Raw genomic sequence first — 6,000 nt, 5'->3', positions numbered from 1 at the left:
GGCGGCGGGATGTAGTGCGGCGCAACACTAGGGATTCCGGCGCCAACGTGGAACCTGCACAACACAACCAAAGTACTTTGCCCCAACGAAACAGTGAGGTTGTCAATCTCACCGGCTTGCTGTAACAAAGGATTAACCGTATTGTGTGGAAGATGATTGTTTGCAGAAAACAGTAGAACAGTATTGCAGTAGATTGTATTTCAGTATAGAGAATTGGACCGGGGTCCACAGTTCACTAGAGGTGTCTCTCCCATAAGATAAACAGCATGTTGGGTGAACAAATTACAGTTGGGCAATTGACAAATAAAGAGGGCATGACCATGCACATACATATTATGATGAGTATAGTGAGATTTAATTGGGCATTACGACAAAGTACATAGACCGCCATCCAACTGCATCTATGCCTAAAAAGTCCACCTTCAGGTTATCATCCGAACCCCCTCCAGTATTAAGTTGCTAACAACAGACAATTGCATTAAGTATTGCGCGTAATGTAACTAGTGACTACATCCTTGAACATAGCACCAATGTTTTATCCCTAGTGGCAACAGCACATCCATAACCTTAGAGGTTCTTGTCACCCCTCCAGATTCACGGAGACATGAACCCACTATCGAGCATAAATACTCCCTCTTGGAGTTACTAGCATCAACTTGGCCAGAGCATCTACTAATAACGGAGAGCATGCAAGATCATAAACAACACATAGACATAGCTTTGATAATCAACATAACAAGTATTCTCTATTCATCGGATCCCAACAAACGCAACATATAGAATTACAGATAGATGATCTTGATCATGTTAGGCAGCTCACAAGATCCGACAATGATAGCACAATGGGGAGAAGACAACCATCTAGCTACTGATATGGACCCATAGTCCAGGGGTAGACTACTCACACATCACTCCGGAGGCGACCATGGCAGCGTAGAGTCCTCCGGGAGATGAATCCCCTCTCCGGCAGGGTGCCGGAGGCGATCTCCTGGATCCCCCGAGATGGGATCGGTGGCGGCGGCGTCTCAGTAAGGTTTTCCGTATCGTGGCTCTCGGTACTGGGGGTTTCGCGACGGAGGCTATTTGTAGGCGGAAGGGCAGGTCAAGAGGCGGCACGAGGGCCCCACACCACAGGGCCGCGCAGCCAAGGGGGGGCCGCGCCGCCCTAGGGTGTGGCCCCTCGTGGCCCCTCTTCGTCTCCTCTTCGGACTTCTGGAAGCTTCGTGGCAAAATAGGACCCTGGGCGTTGATTTCGTCCAATTCCGAGAATATTTCGTTACTAGGATTTCTGAAACAAAAACAGCAGAAAACAGCAACTGGCACTTCGGCATCTTGTTAATAGGTTAGTTCCAGAAAATGCACGAATATGACATAAAGTGTGCATAAAACATGTAGATAACATCAATAATGTGGCATGGAACATAAGAAATTATCGATACGTTGGAGACGTATCACTAACCCCCTAAAAATCAAAGCAATTCTCGACATGGAGCCGCCAAAGAATCTGCACCAAGTGCAGCAATTGGCAGGACATTTGGCAGCACTCAGCAGGTTCATTGCCAAGTTGGGAGAAAAAGCTTTACCATTTTATAGTCTGATGAAGAAGTCAGAAAAGTATGAATGGACAGATGAGGCGCAGGAATCTTTTGACAATTTGAAGAAGATCCTATCAACATCTCCGGTACTTGTAACCCCACATGAAAAGGAAACACTACTCATGTACATAGCAGCAACAGTGCAAGTCTTCAGCAGCGTCCTAGTCGTTGAGCGTGCGGAGGAAGGAAAAGTCCACGGTGTGCAAAGGCCCGTCTATTACCTCAGCGAAGTACTCACACCGGCAAAACAAAGGTATCCCCACCACCAGAAGCTAGCATACGCAGTATGGAGAACGGCTCGCAAGTTGCGCCACTATTTCACTGGGCACAAGATTATCGTCGTCAGTGAAGCACCACTAAAGAATATACTCACTAACCCAGAAGCCACGGGTCGAGTGTCTCAATAGGCCATCGAGATAGCGCCACACGACATAACCTATGTCAACCGTACGGCAATTAAATCTCAAGTCCTTCCTGACTTCGTGGCAGACTGGATCCAGTCGCAAACACCGGTGACACCCGACATGTCGGGCTCGTGGACAATGTATTTTGACGGATCTAAGCGGAGTACAGGTGCAGGGGTGATATTGATATCACCACAAGGGGACAAGATGACACTACTAGGGAAAGGCTTACCGCCGGCGTCCTGTAATGGCTTACCGCCGGCGTCTTCGCATCCGCCGGCGATCACCTCGCCGGTGGTAATGCCTCATCGCCGGTGCCTTCCAATTCGCCGGTGGTAAGTCGCCGTTACCGCCGGCGTTTTGCCCAATTCGCCGGGGGTAAGCGTTTCCGCCGGCGCCTTTCCATCTCGCCGGGGCTTGGATGTTACCGCCGACGCTACCCATTTCGCCAGCGATAATACTAACAGGAGCATCAGGTCCTTACCGCCGGCGCTTCCCATTTTGCCTGCGGTAATATTAATTACCCCCGACATTTTCACATCCGGGTTCGCCGGCGGTACAGCCCGCTACCCCCGGCGCTTTTGGCACAAAACGCCGGCGGTAAGTGCAGGCTGGGTGGCCCGCCCAGCCACTCGTTACCCCCGGCATTTTGCTTTCCGTGTTCGCCGGCGGTAAAGCCTGCACCCCCGGCGCCTTGCGTCCAACTCGCCGGCGGTAGGTTTAGGCCACCCTGGAAGGTCTTACCGCCGGCATTTTCAAACCGTACTCGCCGGCGGTAAGGAGTGCTGCTATAAGCCTTTCCCTAGTAGTGTGAGGTACATCTTACGTATGAATTTCTCCTTGCCGACAAATAATGAAGCAGAATATGAAGCACTGTTGCATGGGATGAAAATGGTAAAGGCATGTGGCGCAACTCGCTTGGAAATCTACGGAGACTCGAACCTGGTGGTGCAGCAGTCGGTGAATTTGTGCGACGCGGTCAGCGACAACATGATAGCCTACCACCAATTATACCAGAATATGGAAGCCAAGTTTGAAGGATGTGAACTTAAGCATATCGGCAGAGCCAGTAACGAGGAAGCCGACGCTTTGGCAAACATCGGATCCACATGCTCTTCCATTCCAGACGGGGTGTTTTACGAAGTCATCACTGAACGATCAATAAACGGAAAAGCTTCGGCACCTCCAGAACCGCTGGCTGACGATTCAGAGACAGGTTCGCAGCAAGACGTCGAAGGACATCCGCCTCGATCTGCAGAGCAGGTCCTCCTACTCGAACCTTTGTGGACCAAGCCCTTTTTAGCATACTTCATAGATCAACAATTACCGGAGGATCCGGTGGAAGCTAGGAGAATTGTGAAGCGGTCGAAAGCCTTCACCGTGGTAAACGGAGAGCTCTATAAGCGCAGTATCTCTAGTATATTTCAAAGGTGCATCGCCATCGATGATGGAAAAGCTCTGCTACGGGAAATACATGAAGGAACCTGCGGGCACCATGCAGGCAGCAGGGCCCTCGTGGCAAAAGCCTTCAGAGCAGTATTCTACTGGCCAACGGCAACCTCGGATGCACGGGACCTGGTCATGAAATGCGACCCTTGTCAGCGTTTTGCACCAAGACCTCACGCGCCCGCAATAGATTTGATGACGATACCACTTGCGTGGCCCTTCGCGCAGTGGGGACTCGACCAGGTTGGACCACTGCCGAGGTCATCGTCTGGAGGACATACATAGCTGTTAGTCGCAGTCGACAAGTTTACCAAGTGGATTGAAGCTGTGCCTGTTCGCAACCAGGAAGCCGAAACTGCCGTCCAGTTCTTCAAAGGAATAACCTGTCGATTTGGCATGCCTCACAGTATTGTCACAGATAACGGGACCAACTTTGACTCCAAAAAGTTCTGCAAGTTTTGCGACGATGGTGGCATCAAGCTAAAGTTCGCATCGGTAGCCCATCCTCAGACAAACGGGCAGGTCGAAAGGATCAACGGCCTCATTGGAGATGGCCTCAAGAAACGACTTATGGGTGCAGCTGGAACATGGGTCGAAGAACTACCATCTGTGCTTTGGAGTTTGCGTACCTGATGTCTACGCACGCTTCTATTCCTGTAGACAGTGTTGGGCCTCCAAGAGTAGAGGTTTGTAGAACAGCAGCAAGTTTCCCTTAAGTGAATCACCCAAGGTTTATCGAACTCAGGGAGGTAGAGGACAAAGATATCCCTCTCAAGCAACCCTGCAATTACGATACAAGAAGTCTCTTGTGTCCCCCAACACACCTAATACACTTGTCAGATGTATAGGCGCACTAGTTCGGCGAAGAGATATTAAAACGCAGGTGGTATAGATGAATATGAGTGGTAATAACAATCTGAAATAAATATGGCAGCGAGTAAACATGCAACAGAACAGTAAATAAACGGAGTTTCAGTGCTTGGAAACAAGGCCTAGGGATCAAACTTTCACTAGTGGACACTCTCAACATTGATCACATAATAAATAAGTTCTCTTCCTTTGTACTACTTTCAAAGACTCTATTGTTGGATAATAAACACCATTCATTGTGTAAGGCTACGAGAGCACCCTCAAGCCGGAGTAAATAAGCTTCACAACGTCATAAAGGAATCACACAAGATGCAAACACTGTCACTGTCACACCATAGAGAGTAATTCCGGAGTTCATATAAAGTAACTCTAGAGTGCATAGTAATAGTTAACTTCACAATCTACAAGAGATCACGATCATAACCTACGCCAAGTACTACATGATGCACACACTGTCCACATTACATCATGAAGGAGGAATAGACTACTTTAATAACATCACTAGAGTAGCACATAGATTAATAGTGATACAAAGCTCATCATATGGATCTCAATCATGTAAGGCAGCTCATGAGATCATTGTATTGAGGTACATGAGAGAGAGAGATTAACCACATAGCTACCGGTAGAGCCCTTAGCCTCGAGGGAGAACTACTCCCTCCTCATCATAGGAGACAGCAGCGGCGATGAAGATGGCGGTGATGTCGATGGAGATGCCTTCCGGGGGCACTTCCCCGTCCCGGCGGCGTGCCGGAACAGAGACTTCTGTCCCCCGAATCTTGGCTTCGCAATGGCGGCGGCTGCGTAACTTTTCTCGTCCCGTGGCTTATTCCTTTAGGGTTTTCGTGACGGAGTCCTTAAGTAGGCGGAAGGGCAGCCTCGGAGGGGCCCTGGTGGGGCCACACAATAGGGGGCGCGCCCCACCCCTTGGCCGCGCCGCCCTGGCGTGTGGGGCCCCCTGGCTCCCCTCTGGTCTATCTCCGGTGTTCTGGAAGCTTCGTGGAAAAATAAGATACTGGGTGTTGATTTCGTCCAATTCCGAGAATATTTCCTTACTAGGATTTCTGAAACCAAAAACAGCAGAAAACAGGAACTGGAACTTCGGCATCTTGTCAATAGGTTAGTTCCGGAAAATGCATAATAATGACATAAAGTGTGAACAAAACATGTAGGTATTGTCATAAAACTAGCATGGAACATAAGAAATTATAGATACGTTTGAGACGTATCAAGCATCCCCAAGCTTAGTTCCTACTCGCCCTCGAGTAGGTAAACGATAACAAGGATAATTTCTTAAGTGACATGCTACCAACATGATCTTGATCAATACTATTGTAAAGCATATGAGATGAATGATGTGACTCAAGGCAATGGTAAAGACAATGACTAAACAACTGAATCATATAGCAAAGACTTTTCATGAATAGTACTTTCAAGACAAGCATCAATAAGTCTTGCATAAGAGTTAACTCATAAAGCAATAGATTCAAAGTAGAAGGTTTCGAAGCAACACAAAGGATGATTAAGTTTCAGCAATTGCTTTCAACTTGTAACATGTATATCTCATGGATAATTGTCAACATAAAGTAATATAACAAGTGCAATAAGTAAACATGTAAGAATCAATGCACACAGTTGACACAAGTGTTTGCTTCTAAGATAGAAAGAATAGGTAAACTGACTCA

This window comes from Lolium perenne, chromosome 4 (genome assembly GCF_019359855.2).
Source record: "Lolium perenne isolate Kyuss_39 chromosome 4, Kyuss_2.0, whole genome shotgun sequence".
NCBI lineage: Eukaryota > Viridiplantae > Streptophyta > Magnoliopsida > Poales > Poaceae > Lolium > Lolium perenne.
Note: the sequence above shows the minus strand (reverse complement) of the source record.